Here is a 17,814-nt window from a genome sequence, read left to right on the forward strand (position 1 = left end):
TCAAAATGCTCAAGGAATGGTTAAAGTTTGCTAAATGATGCTCTGAGGGTGAAGGAGGTGAGTTTGGGGGTCATAACATGGTTTAAGTGGGTTGCAAAACCCGTGTATCTAGGGTTTCTTCCAGACTGGCGGACTCGCCGAGTTTCCAACATAAATGTGCTCAATATCTCGACTCTACTCGGCGAGCCGGGCCTACAACTTGTCGATTCCAAGCTAAAAATGCAGAAATACTTAGATTAAAATATGTACCAGGAACCAGGTGCTATATATTACTGATGAATGCTAGAGAATAGGCTAAGTAATTCATATTAGAGTGCTAGAGTTGTCTGATTTGTGATGACTTAGCCTAGGAGTCATTGCTATCTGTTATGTGCCTTGAGTATCCGCAGAGTAAGAGTATCTAGCAGGAATCACGTAGAGAGAGTTCTGAGTTGAGGGATAATCTAGGCGAGATACCTAGAAGAGCATATGAGAGATTTACTGAGAGGGTAGTCTGTTATTCATGAGAGTTAGAGTACTTGTGAACTATGATCCTTGGAGGAGGACTTGGGGTGACTACAGGTTGGAGTGGTAGATAGTATTGCGCCCGCACTACTGAAAGCATTGGATATGTATGCAACCCAAGTAAGAATCGTTAGGAAGTTAAGGAACAAGTAGGGACGAGTGATCGAGTCTGAGTATGCTCGAGCGAGTGTCTGATGATTTTTCATGTTGTGTTTTAGAGATATCATGGTAGGTACACGCCACAACACCGGGAGTAGTAGGACTAGTGATAAGGAGATCCGCAAGATCATCCATGATAAGGTAGCCACATCCATTTGAGAGAACGATACCGGAGATGATTGGGTCTATTAAGACCACACTGATTAAGACGTTTGATGAGCGATATATTGTCGTTACTGAGGCTGTTGTTGCAGTCACTGCAGCTGTTGCTACTGCTAGGCCACAGGGAGGTGACTTGTTGTTGTTCTAGGAGTTCAGCAACACGAGGCCACTAGATTTCGATGGGACATGGGATCTAATTGATACCATGAGATGGATCACTGGCATTGAGGAAAGCTTTTATATGTGTTCATGTCCAGAGCATCTGAGAGTCCGGTTTGCGCTGAACCAGCTTCGCTTCGGAGTGAAGGACTGGTGGAACTTTGTGACTATTGATTTTACCCCTAAAGATAATGCTGTAGTGACTTGGGAGAAGTTCACCAAGTTGTTTCGAGATGAGTATGTTCCCCAGGTGGAGAGGGAATGTTTGGCACAAGAGTTTCTGTCTCTCAAGGAGAAGACAAAGTTGATGATTGAGATTATGAGGATGTTTCATGATAGAGCGTTGTTCTGCTGTGATCACGTGTCCATGGAGCTGGCACGTGTGAGTCAGTATTTTACCATCTTGAGGAGGGATATTCGGGAGTTCGTGGTGAAATTGTTATATCAGAAATTATATGAGTTGCAGACCAATGCCATTAGGAGGGAGATTGAGTTGGAGATCCATACCAGAGAGGAGGAGAGCAGTAGGGGAGAGATAGGAGACCGACACAATCGTAACCGGCGGCTAAGTGGGCTAAGCCTGCTGATTCGAGAGTTAAGGCCAGAAGGGCCGCACTTGTAGTAAGTGCGACAAGACCCATGAGGGATCTTGCTGGGTAGGGATTTGCTAAAAATACGGCATGGAGGGGCATATGGCGAGGGACTGCCCCCTAGGGGTTTTCTGTTTGCTTTCACTACAACCAGATAGGCCATCGGAAGTTCGAGTGTCCCCAACTTACCAAGGGATCAGCCCAGACTACCACTCATGTTGCTTTACCTGTTACTGATGGTTGACCAGGGAAGTCCGAGCCTCCGAGGGATCATGGGAGAGCATTTCAGCTGATAGCGAAAGAGGTCTGTGTTACGCCTGATGTTGTTGCTGGTACATATCTCCTTATCTATGTTGTTTTGAGATTTTTTTATACTTGCATTGTGCTGTGTATAGGTACTTTTCTTGTGAGTTGTCTATGTTGTTTTAGTGTTATCTTTCGTGTCCTTAGCTTTTAGTGGAAACATCAATATTCTATGTGAGGTGTTCAGTCGACCTCTGATGAAATGACCCAAATCATGACCCAAAAATTTTGTTTTAATATTACTAAAAATCACATCATCGAATGTCATATATAATAAGAACCATGGAACGAGTAACTCAAACATCATAGTAATCGTGTCAAAATAAAATCTATATTAATCATATCAAAATATCTAAATAAAACTCCCAAGATACAGCTGAAGCTGTGGTGTGTGTGATGTCATCAACCCGAGCTCCTCCCTTTGCTAGCGACAGTACCTAAAACCAAAACTGAAACTATAAGCATGAAGCTTAGTGAGCTCCCTGAAACTACCACATACCATTCAATAACATATAAAAAAAACTATTGGGCCTTACCCATTGCATCAGACAGAAGTCCGGAATCTGCATCCGACCGAAGTCCGGAACTAACCAGGGCCTTTCCATCTGCATTAGACCGAAGTCCGGAAACTGCATCAAACCGAAATTCGGAACTGACTAGGACCTCATCCCCTGCATCGGACCGAATTCCGGAAATAACTGCATCGAACCAAAGTTGGGAACTAACTGGGACCTTGTCCCTTGCATCGGACCGAAGTTTGGAAGCTGACTGAACATAGCATAGCATAAAGATATCAACTAGCATGAACACATATACTGCATCCTACATCGGACCGAAGTCTGTAACACAAAACATAAAGACATGTTTGAATCACAAAGACATCAAGCACACTGAACTACTGCATCGGACCGAAGTCTGGAACTACTGCTAACTAGGCGTGCCGACATTGTGGCCGTAGACTCGTTCCTACTAGAAGGAAAACTCACCTTGTAACGCTGGCTGCTGAGATACTAACTCTAAAACTGGCGGACTGCTACTTCGAAACTCTCCGGCTAGAAATCCCAAAAACATTAGATCAGGTACGGATAACTGTCCTCAGGGTAAAATGACTATTTTACACTGGGTCAAAGTCAACCTTCAGGTCAAAGTCAACTTACAATTGAACCGGACTCGCCGAGTCACAGCGTAGACTCATCGAGTCCCTCCATAACTAAATCTGAACTGTAACTCTTCGAGTCCATTCCCACTCACTGATTCACCCTAAACTCTCAAATCAGGGAAAAACCAGGGACTCGCGACTCGACTCGTCGAGTCTGAAGACCCACTCGTTGAGTCCCAAGCATGCCATTACTATACAGTTGATTTTGATTGATTCCAATGCATCCAATTCATAGATCTGGGTTCCTAGGACTGATTTCACACGTAAAGTTTCTAACTTTACGTTCATTCATGCTCATAAGAAGCTAAAATGGCCAATAAATAGCTAAAAGAGGAGATCTAGGTTTGGAATTAGTGTTTAGCTCAATAAAGGTGGCAACCTTGAGCTTAAGGAGTCCTGAAATGCTTAGATCTGAAACCCATTCGTCTTAACTACCCTTAAATCGACCTCAAAGTCTAGAAAATGGATCAAAAACAACACTAGCAAGCTTTTAAAGAGATTTACACGATGACAAGCAAAGATTCTAGCTTTATACCTTAATGGAAACTGGAATGACACAATAAACTCATATCTTCTTTGCTCCTCTTAAAAACCCATATTCTCTCTTCATCTTCTTGTAACTTCAAAATGCAGCAAAACCCTTCACCAAAAGAGAAATACTCCATGAATGCTTAAAGGGACGCTAGAGTTTAGTAAGGGACATTCTGAGGGTGATGGAGGCTGGTTTGGGGTGCATAATGTTGTTTAAATAGGGTGAAAACCCTTGAAATTAGGGTTTCATCCAGACTAGAAGACTCGCCGAATCCAATAATATGGACTCATTGAGTAGCCAACTTAAAATGCATGCAAAACCCATCTCTAGTCGACGAGTTGGGCTACAGACTCGTCGAGTACCCCTTAAGAATAGGAAATTACTTTATTTAAATCATGTACTAGAAATGGGGCATTACAACTCTCCGCCACTTGTCTTTGACTTCGCCCTCGAACTCTGCTGCTACTGAATCTGAGAATAACTCTGGGTAATGCTCCCTCATCTGCTCATCGGTCTCCCACGTCCACTATGAACCCTTTCGGTGCTGCTACTGCACCTTCACTAATTGAACCACCTTGTTCCTCAAGGTCTTCGTCTTCCAATCTAAGATTGCAACTGGTCTCTCGATATAATTCAGGCTACTATCAACCTGAATATCCTCCAAGGGTACAACTGCTGACTCGTCCACTAAACACTTCCTCAACTGAGAAATATGAAAATTGTTGTGGATCTGGCTAAGATCTACTGAGAGATCCAATCGGTAAGCAACCCGAGCCACTTGGGCCAAAACCCTAAAGGGACCAATAAACTTGGGGCCCAGCTTGCCCCGTTTCAAGAACATGATAACACCCATCTAGGGTGACACCTTCATGAGGACCATGTCGGCCACATAAAACTCCAAGTCCTAACGCCTCCTATCGGCATAACTCTTTTGCCGACTGTGCACAGTATGCAGTTTGTTATGAACCTAATAATCCAACTTTGTGGTCTTTAGCACCACCTCGGTGCTCCCGATGACTTGCTGGCCGACCTCACTCCAACAAATCAGGGTCCTACACTTCCTCCAGTAGAGCATCTCAAAAGGAGGGCGGTTAATGCAAGTATGGTAACTGTTGTTATATGAAAATTCCGCTAATGGAAGATACGTATCCCAACTACCACCGAAATCTAGGACAGCCGAAGCATGTCCTCGAGAGTCTGAATCGTCCTCTCACTCTGCTCATCCGTCTGAGGGTGGAAAGCAGTGCTAAAATGAAGATGATTCCCCATCTCATCATGAAACAGCTTCCAAAACCTGGAAGTGAACCGGATGTCTCGATCTGATACTACTGATATAGGCACTCATGCCGTGCCACTACCTCGCGCACATAAATATCGGCTATCTTCTCAGTCGATATACTCTCTTGTATTGGTATGAAATGCATGCTCTTGATCAGCCGATCCACCACGACCCAAATCGAATCCACTCCACGTGTGGTCCTGGGAAGCTTAGTAATGAAATCCATAGTAATATCCTCCAATTTCCACACGGGAATGTCTAATTGCTGCATCTTGCTGTGGGGCCTCTGGTCCTCTGCCTTGACCTTCCTGGAGGTCAAGCATCTCTCCACGTACCAGGCTACGTCCCACTTCATGCAGGGCCACCAATAATCGGGTTGAAGATCTCTATACATCTTCATCGCCCCTAGGTTGATGGAAAAACGAGACTTATGAGCCTCATCCATCAACACCTGTCGTACTCCGCCCTAGTACGGTACCCATACTCTCCCATGAAGGGTCAACAATCCTCGACTATCATAGTCAAAAAAAGCTACTCGGCCCACAATCCTCTCACACTTCTGTCTCTCCTCCTTCGGGCCCTTAACCTGAGCCTCTCTAATGGGCTCCAACAATGGAGTAATCACCATCATACTGTCACACCCCGAAAACCGAAGGCGGAATACATTCCCGGGGTTGACTACCGTGTTGAGTATCAAATCCAATGTACATAGTAAGTAAAGTAAAACAAGCATTACATTACATAATAACAGTTTTACAGTTGTTTCAAAAGTAAAGTTTGTACAGTTGTGATACATAGTATTTATAGACAAAATGTAACGGGTCTTCATGTACACCGTCTTCATGCAAAAGGATCTTCGGGTACCTGTTCTAACGCTGACCTGAGAACACAAGCGGTTTGAAAATCAGCATAAAGCTGGTGAGTTCATAAGCGGTTTTGTTTTACGAAAATGTATCGGTTTCCTTTCTGTTTCTGAAATGTTATGTACACCAAGAAAATCCCGTATTTTCTTAAAAGTTGGTTATTGTTTCACAAATGTAAAGTATAGTAAGTTTGTACACTGAAAACATGTTTACTCATGTGAAAATGTATAGTTGGTTATCTGACTGGTTAAACTGTTCTGTTTACTTATCATGTGTTACCAGGAAAGTCCCATACTTTCCTTATTGTATGTTACAAACTGTAAAAGATGTAATGTTATCCATTCTGTGACTCTTTCTAGTTATGTAAGTGTTACCCAGGAAAGCCCCATGCTTTCCTACATGTATGTATCTTATGTAAACGATGTGAAAGATGTAAAAGATGTAATCGTGATTAGATTCCATGTTTTCCCCAGGAAGGTCCCGTACCTTCCTGAATGTTAGTTACAGTAAGTAAAAGATGTAAAAGATGTAAACGATGTATAAAGTAATCCATTATTATTGTAAGTAAATCTCTGTTATCCTAATTGCGAGTTCCATAACCATACAATAGACTGAAACCTGTGGCAATAAGTAGTCCACATGTGGCAATAAGTCGTCCACATACTTATGACTTTCGTCACCCTTGAACCATTTCGGTTCGGCTGTAGCTAGCAGCCAGGTGTGGGGTAGTCAGCCCCGTATAGATCTATACACTCAAGTCACGCTCTCTAAATACCAGAGATTCTGGTTTATGGGTGTAGTCCTCCACTCGCGTAATCCAGGTGGAGTGTTCTCCGAGGACGTGTCTCCAATCGTACCGTAATAACAAATTTACTAGTAATAATATGAAAGTCCTCCACTCGCGTATGTGCGTGGAGTGTTACCGAGGACAAAACAGTGTACAGGTATTATATTCAAATGTTTTAATGTCATGCTTTTAACTGATAAAATGTGGAAAACCATTTGTGAAATACATGTAAAACATACTAGTTTAAAGACTTATTTCACAAATATATGTTACGTGATCTGTAGATTCGATCTGTTATCAGTTGTAGTTATCGGTTATAAAAGCATAAGGATATGAAACACACATTTGAAAACATGATTTGAGTACAAGAATTTCCTTGTACTTTGCTTGTGTTCCCCCCCTGAAAACAGTGAAAACAGTGAAAAAGGGTAGGGGTATGAACTCACCGGACTCGGAAACGTGTCGGTTTTGAATGCTATACGTCGGTTCGGGGTTTGATTACTCGCGATGACCCTATGTAAAATGATATAATGTCCATATATATACAATTAGAGATACATTCACTAATCATATGGAACATTGCACTCCAATGAGGTTAAACACCTCAAAACGAGTGTTTGGAGTGACCCGGGTGACATCTTCGGACTTGTAATGGCACTAGGGACTTGGGACTTGAGTTTACTCTCCATAAGTAAACATTTAAATGAGTTTACAACTATGGAATACACACATACATGAGTTTACGGCCGTAAACTCATGTGAGTGTGGTTTTGATGGTTTAGGGGCTCAAATGGACATAGGGGTTGCTAGAATGGATTATCTAAATTGCATCGGAACACTTGGAATGAATTTAAATCATCAAAATGATTATTATATGGGAGTTTACGGCCCAGTATAGGCTCCTGGCCGTAAACTCCTTAATCTTCATGAAAATGGTGTTAAATGTTGTTAAAACAAATCACATGTGATTAATAGAATTATTCCAAGACTTAGCATGAGTTTTATGTGACATTTGAGGGGTGTTATGGAGTTTACGGCCCATGAGACCCTCCTCATGGCCGTAAACTCTAATGTACGGTCATACAAAGTGTTTCAAGGTCTAGAACTTGCATAGAAGGGCTTCTAAAATTCATTTAAGGGCCTTAGGGGTGTTTAGTTTGCATTCTAACACCAAAAGTTTTGGAGTTTACGGCCCAAGAACAAGCCTTGGCCGTAAACTCTTATAAGTCCCACAATTGATGTGTTTTAGACCCTTAAAGTATTTTTGGTTGGTCCCTTGATTTATTCCAAGGATTTTGGTGGTGTTGGATGGCTTTCTAACACCTTAGAATTGGATTTATGTCACATTTTGGGGAGTTTACGGCCCAAGCACTATCCTTGGCCGTAAACTCACATAAGTCCCACAAAATTCATGTTTCAAGTGTCCAAATGCTAAAACCAAGGTCCTACAATTCATATCTAAGCCATAGGAGTGATTTGGAAGGGTTTTAGGGCATGAAAAACCCCTTTTACTTGAGTTTACGGCCTAAGCTTATGCCTTGGCCGTAAACTCCTTTAAATGGCTCAAAATCATAGTTTTAAATGTTCTAAGTCCGTATCTTGAAGTCCCATAGCCATATCTAAAGTCCAATTGAGTCTAGGAAGGAGTTTAAGGGCTTAAAACCCCATTAAATGGAGTTTACGGCCCAAGCTTGCTCCTTGGCCGTAAACTCATGTTCTTGGTCCTAAAACTCAATTAATTCATCAATTTGAAGGCTAAAGGGGTTGAATAACATGTTAGGGAGGTTACCTTAAAGATTTGAAGCCTTAAACTTGTGATTTGGACCTTAATTCTAGCTTGAGGAGAGAGGTTGTAAGAGTTTAGTGAGAAATTGGCCAAAGGATTCAGATGAAGTCTTAAACACGTTTATATAGTGTTTAAGTTTTGGACACGGTGGAATTCTACCCGATACCGGCGTTAGATGGGGTATTTGGTCGTACCCGATTGAGTTACCGTAACCCGATACGGTAATTTCTAGAAATATTACGATCACTAAAGTTGGGTGTTAAAATGATTTCTAAAGGTATTAAGACACCCATTAAGTCATTTTAAATGTGTACTAGATAATGACTTAATTAAACGGAAGATCGTAAATCGGAAATCGGAACAACGATCGGTTGCGCGAATTGAATTATGAAAGAGTTACATTAAAATGATGCGGAAATTTCGGGTTGTTACACATACTCCAACAAATATTTTTTATCGGGGTTGCAACCGCCTTGCATCTCAGAGCGTCGGCAACTACATTGGCCTTACCTGGATGATAAAGGATCTCACAATCATAATCCTTTACCATGTCTAACCATTTGCGCTGCCTCATGTTCAAATTCGGCTAATCCATGAGGTACCTCAAACTTCTGTGATCCGTGTAAATGGTACAACGGACCCCATAGAGGTAATGTCTCCAAATCTTGAGGGAAAACACCACTACCCCCAGCTCTAAATCATGCGTCGAATAGTTAGCCTCGTTGTAACACCGTAAATTTCAAAACAATTTTTTTTCATTTAAACATAATGGTTTAATTTTTAAAAACACTTTTCTTAAAATCTCATTCATAATCAAATTACAAAACATAACTCCCTTTTCACTTGCATAATAAACCAGGATCCTCAAAATATGACTCTTTCGCTGTTGTGTACAATCAAACCGATGCCGTTCTGTGATCCTAAAAGAAACCTGAAACACATAACACAAAACACTGTAAGCACGAAGCTTAGTGAGTTCCCCAAAATACCACACATAACACATATTAGCCACTCGAGGCTATAACTCTGTTGGTTCGTGCACCCAAACTCTGTGAACCCTCAGGTTCTAACTCTGGGAACCTTCCGGTTCTAACTCTGTAAACATGCACAGCATAAATAACATATACATAATGCAGTACAACACATAACATACATAGCATACAAATACTCTGTCACATAACTCTGGGTACCTACTGAAGGTAAAGTATAGTGAGAAGACTCACCTGGAAAGCAGGAAGCAGATATCCTCACGCTTGCATCTCGAACTCGCCACCATCTTGTTGGGTTATGAGCATTCTAAGACTCCTATGGTGTACATGAAACCCTATAAACCTTGGATCTCTGTTTTCTCTATTATATATGCAAATAACAACTTTCCAAGGCTTTAATCCTAACTAGCATATTATGATGATCTCATACTACAAAGTACTAGTTAGATGACATACCTTTTGATGTAGCTTAATGTCTTCAAGCTTTAAGAGCTTAGCCCCAATAGTGTGGAAGCCTCAAGTGGAATCACAAATCACCAAAACACCTTGGAAGACTTTAGAGAATATGGATACTTGGTTATCTCTAGTGAAATCGGCTAGCCCTTTTTAGTGTACCACATTAGTGCCCATTTCACCAACCAAGGACATCTTTATATAGTGTGGAGGATTAGGGTTAAACCCTAATACCCATGACCTTTCATTTCCTAGGATCCATGGATTAAACACTCCATGGACTATCCATGAAAGTTTAGCCCAACCTAAATGAACTTGGCCCATTCCATATATATAAGAGTCCATATTTAATTAGTTCCTTTTGATCACTTAATTAATTATAAATTAATTCTTGATCAATACTAATTAAATAATATGATTCCATAATAATATATTAGAACTTATAATATATTAATATTAATCATAAACATACTATTCTCAAAAGATTATCCATATAAATTGTGCCGGTGAAGTGCAACCCAAATGGATCATGCCGGGTCGGGTCAATTACATACCAAATATGGTTATGGACTTAGACATTAATCGAACAGTAGTCTCCCACTTGGATAAGTCTAAAACTATTATTGCATATGACTTCAAACCTAACTGGAAATCGTAGCTCTTAAAGCTGTTGTCGAACTCTGATCTTGTCAACGAACTTGTCCATTAGATAAGGGATCATATATTCCTCCATTCTAGATATCATATGGACTGAGACATGGATTATAATCATTCTCTCTGTCCATTTGTTGTTTCCCGATTTCCGATTTATGACGACTGACTAACTGAACAAATCAAATTAGTCCTGGCCCGGCCGAGCACTTCCATTTGTCATCATCAAATCATCGAGGGGCCCACAGATATTGCTTTTATCCCGAAAGTAAAAGGAATGGATAAACTTCGACTCATATGGCTTGTTCTACTACTTGTTGAATCATACACAAAGGCACGTTTTATAGCACCGAGTTACCAAATGCGTTTTCGTGCAATCAATGTACAACCAACTCATAGTAACAACTCATATCTCTAGGTTTGAAGAATATAAGATATTATCATCTCATGATCACTCGTGATTTATATCCATGAAGTGATTCGAATGAGCACGGGTTGAATCCAATACTCAGAACTTATGAGCACTCATGAGTGTTGTAGCCCTTTGTCCAACACCTTAGACCTCTACAAGCCAACCCATGACAGTCTTAATTCATATCTACTTCCAACATATGACCGACTGTGGATGGTTTGAATAACTTAGTTCCGGAAGAATAACCCAGTTTATTCAGGAAGTCAAAACATGCAAAGTGAAACACAATAATAATTGAATCCAATATGGTATCCAAACCTATGAACATAAATAAAACACCTTTTATTTATCACCATATGATTACACTTTATTCATTGTATACTGTTTCAGCTATCAACTTTATTCTTGAATTTAAAACAATAGTTGTCTCATGCTCCAAGCATGTACACTATGTTTTCTAAACACTAGTCATGCCATACACCAAGTATGCATACTATGTTTGTCTATGATCTTTACTTTGTGAACTAGATCAATTGAACATAACTTCAATGATTCTCTTTTCAGACTCCCAAATCCTTACTGCAAATGCAAGAATTCCAAATTCATGCCGTTTACTGAAATCTGTTAGATTCTAAACTTATATGCATTGATCCTCTTGTAACGATTATGCACAAATCCACAAGGACTTGGCAACAATCATTACAGAGTATTCGAAAGGAGATCAACTCCTTGGAAACATCCTTCTTGCATTACGTTTCCTAATCTTAAACAGATTGAAAATTCTAACTTTGAAACATTTCCAGATTCCATTTTGACTATCACTTCTGAATAAGAGTTGCCTCCTTACAGATTATGTCAATATGGTCCTTCCAGAATTATCACTATACTTCCAACTATCCTTGAGCAACCAATCTTTGGTAAACCTTAGATTGTCCTCGACAATTGTTTAATCCTTTTAGTCATATCCAGTTCTAAACCTTTTCCCTTCTTAATGCCCTAGGAATTTGGAAAATTTTAGAAAGGATGAATATAGCACATGTAATCGATCCTATATCTGAAGCATATGGGACACGATTCATGATGTCTCACATAAAGACTAAACCAGTCTTTTGCTATAACATTTCCATTTCAATTTGCCAAGTTCTCATAATTCAGATTATGAAAAGGGATGCCGTAATCATAATCGAATTTTAGAACGCAAATAATGTTCCCATATATAGAATTTCCTTGGGTTTTGAGCCATTCCAACATGAAATTCATATATATATATATATATATATATATCCTTGACTAAATGATTAAAGCCTCATGATCTAAGCTTATAGGTTTGAGATGAAGTATAGCTTCCTCTCCCTTAATTATAGCAAAACAACTTTTCCCAATTGAAACCTTTTGTTTTCTATAATTAACATTGCTAGCTTGCAATACTTATCATAATTATCATGCTCCCACTAACATGACGATTATTAGCATAACACTTATGCTCCCACTAGCTTTGACATGTACTCAGAAATCAGCTGACTTTCTTACCAAAGTTCAGATTTCTCATACTAGATTGTTTTGATAAAACTTTATCAAAATCATACACATTCCCTTAGATAGCACACTTGTGTATCTAAACAATTATGAAGAGGGATTCCGTAATCATAATGGTTAGAACTTTTTGCCACTTCTCACAAGTCCAGGTTAGTGTGCCGGTAAACCACAAATGCTCCACTAACGACTTTAAGAATGCAAATATCACAATTGCTATCTAACTAAAATCTACTTAGTGAAAGTGTTTCCTCACCATCATTTTCATGAATCGGAGAGAAACCTTATGACACTTAGATTTAATGGTGTATGTGTTCTTATCCATGTGAATTGTCAAAACCATAGTCACAAGACAAGGATAATGACAAATCCAAACTCATATGGACTGAACTCAATCTTAACTTCTTGCCACCTGGCAACTCAAGGGCCTGCCATTGCTTCCAAGTTGTTGTGCAACCAATTGAGAACTCTAAGAACTCAACTTTAACTGGAATGGGGACAGACTATGTCAACACAATAGGTTATAAACCTCAAGTCGTGTGGTAGTGAAGAACTTCAGGTTTTATTCTTGATTAGTTCTTGAGACTTTCCAGACCTTTAAGACTCCCACTGTCCTCTTGACATATAAGACTCCCTTGTCAAACATCCAAGAGATAGTGTGGATTCTAATCAAGACAAACACTTCACATAATTGGCCTTAGTTGGTCTTTGTTTTATCCAAAACATCACAACTTACCAATTTCAAATGTACAAGAGTAGAAAACTTTTACTCTTACATTTGACAAGTGTTTTAAACCTTCTTTGAGACATGTCACTCAAGTTACAATCTTGGAGTATAACTCTAACAATTGTTTTGGAATGAAGTATGACTCATCTTCTTGATTTAACCACTTCAACAATTCAAGTTTCTCTTCTTAGTCATAAGAATGCACTAAGATTTTCCTTAGAGAACTAATTGTGCTATGGTTTCTTAATCATTAAGATGATAACAAAACTAACACTAAAGTACTCTCCCATCTTTTCAGATTTGAGAAACTTTTATCCTTCTACCTAATTTGATTCTTCTTATTCGCTCTGTCATACATTGGAACCTATTTCCAATATCTCAGAATTACACTTAAGCTTGTAAGTATAATCATATTTACTAAGCTTTAGTAAACTATGACGAATAGTTTTATCAATCTTTTGTGGTGGACTTAATCAGTGCACAATGATGTGCAATTGATCCCTTAGTCCTTTACTTGACTCACACATCCATGTGAGCAAGTAATTAGTCTTAATTTTCCAATACTTGAAGGTTCTTGTTCATCATACTATACAACTTGCATGATTCCAAATTCTGGTCCAATTGAAACTTGGGTGATGAGAATCTTTCCTTATTTGGTAAATCTAGACATTACCACAAATGAAAGAATCAATTTCATATTTCCACTCTTGCTCTTAATGGAATCATATAAGCAACAATTTTTCCTCAAATGCCATTGTAAGGATATTTTAAAATAAATAAAATCAAAAATTTCCTTTTATTTTAAAACTTTGCGGAAAAACTTATCCTTACAATCCATATGAAATCTTGTTGTTATATATTCCTAAGCAATATCTCATAACTCCTAAGAAGTAGCTCAAGAATCCGATCTTCAAACTCCGCGATAGGAATCCATCTACTCGATCAAATTCAGCATATTCTTTCTTTAAGTTTCTTCACTTTTCTTTAATCCTTAAAACATCACCATGTGACCCAGTCACATCATGTATCAAGAATCTCAGAATAGAAACTTAACAGAGTTAGATAGTGGACTTTACCTGAAGTAGAGTCAAACTTATTGACTTTAACATCCTTAGGTAAATTTGGCAACTTCGCAACCAATGCCCCTTACTTTGGCAATATAAACATATGGACCCTTTTGATAATGGTACACGAGACTATCACAGACTTAGCTTTTCTCTTTACCATTTGGTCAACCGAGTAGACTATGGCCGATCCCTTTCCACTGGGAAGAGAGAGCTTTACTAGAAAGTAGTTAAACCTACAACTTTCTCAAGACTTTGACACCCAACTCTCCCGACTTGTCAATATGTGACTACATCTCCAAGATGTGATCACACCTAGACCTTGCCTTGCCAATAGGGCTTGAGTGACCTTAAACTTTTCAAGAACTTGTGGGTTAGGGAGAATAATCGGAGGAGGTGAAAGAAGTATGATTTCCAAGGGACATCATCTTCATTTAGGAAAGCTTGTTTCAAGAGATTTGGGAAGATCATAAATCTCTAAACCAGACATGTTATGGTAGATATTCAAGATAGTTGATTTATAGTCCTTAATATGACACCCAATATGAAATATTAAGGCTAGGACCCAACAAACTATTTTATAACTTAGAAGAGGTATGCTGTAATCCTAGCTATAAAATATTTGAAGGTAGATGAATGATGATTCACCAATTTCCACCAAGATAAACGAAATGTATTATTAGGTTTTAATTGGATTTGAAACTCCTAGATCCTTGAGATTCATTGAACTGTTCAATGGCATGTTTCAATCTCGAGTGTGCCCTTCAGGTTTTATGACTGGGATGCCGAGGATCACAAGACAAGGTGTGAAGTAACCATGCAAATTACTTGGTACCCTTAAATGTTTACCCCTCAATTGATGTGTCGGTAAACCACACATGCTCCATCGATACTATGATAAACATTAAGTTACCCTTTGCCTACCTTGTTAAATACGAGTTAGTGTGCGGGTTAACCACACACGCTCCACTAACCGACTTAAACAAAGTGCAAAGTGTAATTTCATGGATTAGCACTTTATTCACATTTTCCTTAGTAACTAAGATTGGGTATTATTAAGAGTTTAGTTACTTAGTATTTATCATTAATACTTTTAATGAAGGGAGAATTATAGTCATGTCAAACCCGTTCGGCTAACGACCCTCCACCAGTCAAGCAAGCGGTGGGTGAGAGTGGACACCCATTAAGTTGCCATTTTATAGGCAACAACCTTATACCCACCTTATAGACCGGCTTCGTGAATGAGGCGTACTAGCGGTAAGACTGACTTTACTCTTATACATATATATATATATATATATATATATATATATATATATATATATATATATATATATATATATATATATATATATATATATATATTATTAACTTATAGTATTACAAAGTATAAGGGTTGAATTTTAACTCTTAAAATTCTAAGGGCTAACTTGGAATTAAAGTATTCATAAGAGAAAACTTTACAAATTCCAAAACTTGAGGGCAAGTTTTGAAACTATTCAAAACAAATTAATTCCATAACTTATGTGTTTAAAGTAGTTTTAATCCAAAAACTCTTCAAGTTCCATAACTTGAGGACAAGTTATGGAAGACTTTAAACTAATAAAAGAATTAACTTTTCTTTATTTTATAACTTATGAAATTAATTAAGGTTACACTTTTTTTATTTATTTATTATTTAATGAAGAGACTCCTTGTCCTCCATAACTTGAGGACAAATTATGGCGTCATAACTCCAATTAATTAGAACTAGAATCTTCATTTTTGTAACCTTTGCCAACTTTTATGAGTTTTATGAAACTTAAATGTGACTTTTCATATAACTTGAGGACAAGTTACAAAAACACATTTTATAATCAACTCTTAGATTAATTTGGATTGAAAACAACTATTTCACTCAACTTTTCTATTAATCTAAGCAACTCATAAGAACAAGATAATTCAAATCAAACTTTTTCATGTAATTAGTCTAAACCTTAAACTAATACAAAACATGAATCTATTGACAATTATCTTTGAAATTGGATTAGCATGAACATTACCACTTCAAAAACAATTTTATAAGTTCAAAACAACTTAGGGTAATGTTCTTAGTCCATTTCTAGCCAAAAAAGTCGAATTTATTCTGTCTAGGAGTCCAAATCGTCGAGTGCACTAACCAACTCGGTGAGTTGGATGCTTTTTACCTTGGACTCGTCGAGTCCCTTCATGGACTCGGCGAGTCTGCTGGGCAGACAGCATCAAAACTCAATTTTTCAGCTCCATTTGCAAGTATAACAAGAAAACAAGCCTAGTCTTTGATACCACTGTTGGGTTATGAGCATTCTAAGACTCCTATGGTGTACATGCAACCCTATAAACCTTGGATCTATGTTTTCTCTATTATATATGCAAATAAGAACTTTCCAAGGCTTTAATCCTAACTAGCATATTATGATGATCTCATACTACAAAGTACTAGTTAGATGACATACCTTTTGATGTAGCTTGATGTCTTCATGCTTTAAGAGCTTAGCCCCAATAGTGTGGAAGCCTCAAGTGCAATCACAAATAACCAAAACACCTTGGAAGACTTTAGAGAATATGGATACTTGGTTATCTCTAGTGAAATCGGCTAGCCCTTTTTAGTGTACCACACTAGTGCCCATTTCACCAACCAAGGACATCTTTATATAGCGTGGAGGAATAGGGTTAAACCCTAATACCCATGACCTTTCATTTCCTAGGATCCATGGGTTAAACACTCCATGGACTATCCATGAAAGCTTAGCCCAACGTAAATGAACTTGGCCCATTCCATATATATAAGAGTCCATATTTAATTAGTTCCTTTTGATCACTTAATTAATTATAAATTAATTCTTGATCAATACTAATTAAATAATATGATTCCATAATAATATATTAGAACTTATAATATATTAATATAAATCTTAAACATACTATTCTCAAAAGATTATCCATATAAATTGTGTCGGTGAAGTGCAACCCAAATGGACCATGCCGGGTCGGGTCAAGTACATACCAAATATAGTTATTGACTTAGACATTAATCCAACACATCTATCACATAAGGAAAATGCTCTCATGAATATAACTCTCGAGACTACACTCTATCCTCTCTTGGCATCCTCTCAAGTGTAAAAGACCATTTTACCCCCTTCTTGGCCCAAAGGCCACATTGTTGACCAACCCTAAAAGTCAACAAAAGTCAACTGTCAAACTTTGACCCAACTCACCATGTGCACTCCGGTGACTTGGCGAGTACACACATGTCCACTAACTCTTTGGGATCCTCTCTCGACACGTCAAGTGTTTTCCTAACTCGACGGATTCCACCTTGTATGAGTCACGGGGCCACCACGACTCAACGCGCTGAGTCTCAAGAACAACTCGGCGAGTTCCGGCTTGACTCAGCCCACCCGTCAACCCTCTCTGACTCTCCCTAACTCACTGAGTCAACCCCTTAGCTCGGCAAGACCACTCGCTGAGTTGTTATGGACAATCTTCATGCTAATCGCCGAGTCTGTTCTTCAGACTCGGTGAGTCTATGCCATGCATCAACTCAAACTCACTCCTGAGGTCAGATCCGCTCCAATAACTCATAAATCCAGTCCTTCCAAGCTCATACATCATGTAAAGTTATTATCTTGGTGCTCATGCAAAGATTCAAAGGCCTTATTTGAAGATATGGTCTCTAGA

This window comes from Lactuca saligna, chromosome 3 (assembly GCF_052625555.1).
Source record: "Lactuca saligna cultivar CGN05327 chromosome 3, ASM5262555v1, whole genome shotgun sequence".
Classification (NCBI taxonomy): domain Eukaryota; kingdom Viridiplantae; phylum Streptophyta; class Magnoliopsida; order Asterales; family Asteraceae; genus Lactuca; species Lactuca saligna.